The 1038-nt window shown below is 43.6% G+C and overlaps 1 long non-coding RNA gene across 1 annotated transcript; it reads right to left on the minus strand.

Moving 5' to 3' along the window:
• Positions 1-6: 6 nt before the first annotated feature.
• LOC109954153 (uncharacterized) lies at positions 7-1001 on the minus strand. Its single transcript, XR_002274040.1, has 3 exons — positions 724-1001; positions 537-627; positions 7-447 (listed from the first exon to the last, which is right to left on the minus strand). It is a non-coding gene; the product is annotated as an uncharacterized LOC109954153 (long non-coding RNA).
• Between the last annotated feature and the right edge of the window lie 37 nt (positions 1002-1038).

Raw genomic sequence — 1038 nt, forward strand, 5'->3', positions numbered from 1 at the left:
AAAAAACACACCCATGTTCTCAGATTAAATACATAACAGTACCTAAATACAAAACAGCACTCCTTTGTCTTGAACTCAAACACTGCACATTTGCATATTTCACCAAAATAAATTCTAATTTTTGGCTAGAGTCACGTCGGTGTCCACAGGATGAAGCAAACTTTGGGAAAAAGCCTAAACCTCACGGAGTGTGTGATCCATCCAGAGAAGCAGGCGTCGCCATCCTTGGACCGGACGCTGCTCTCACCCCTGGCGTTCACCTTTAGCATGGGGACGTACACGTTGTTCATCTCAGATGAATCTCCTCTTGTTGGGCTCCGTCAGAATAAGAGACCATACTTGTTTCCTATAGAATTGTAATCTCAGTCTCTTGGTTCTGGTACGCCTCCTCCTGCATGTCAGCGTAAAGCTGGTCCATCCTCTGGAAGGCCAGGTAGCCCTTTTTACCTGCCCACAGGTAGAACGTTTAATAAAATTAGAATAAAGCAAACTACAAATGAATGAGCTAGTGAGTGAAGAAAAATGAATGTTTGTACCAAAGGAGAGGACCGTCTCTCTGGCAGCGCTGCGAAGATCTTCATCTGCTGATCTGTACAAATCTGCTATGTGATCCACGCTCTCTGTCGCCTGGCAAACACACACACATCCTTAGCAGGTGGCTGTGATAAAAACTGTGTTTCTGTGAGTGATGCTGTGTCTGCAGACAGTTTGGGTGTTGCTCACCCTGAGGTATTTAAGTGCTAGACAGGAGCCCTGTTGGATTTGAACATCGGTGCTTTTTAAACTCTCAGTGTAGTAAACTAGCGCCTGGAGAACAGAGAAGTAGGAGAGAGATGACTTGTGTTAGAGGAGTGGGTGAAACAAAGTAAACCAAGAGAGAGAATCTTACTGACTTCTGCAATTTACAGTGGCCCTTCAAGATAAAGCCTAAGTTTTCAAACACAAACACTGGGAATGCCCTTTAAATTCAGAAGTGCTACAAATACCAAAATGTATAAATAATAGGCAAAACATGTGAAATTACTGCAGGTGCTCCAA

This window comes from Monopterus albus, unplaced genomic scaffold, assembly GCF_001952655.1.
Source record: "Monopterus albus unplaced genomic scaffold, M_albus_1.0 scaffold3770.1, whole genome shotgun sequence".
NCBI classification, from domain to species: domain Eukaryota; kingdom Metazoa; phylum Chordata; class Actinopteri; order Synbranchiformes; family Synbranchidae; genus Monopterus; species Monopterus albus.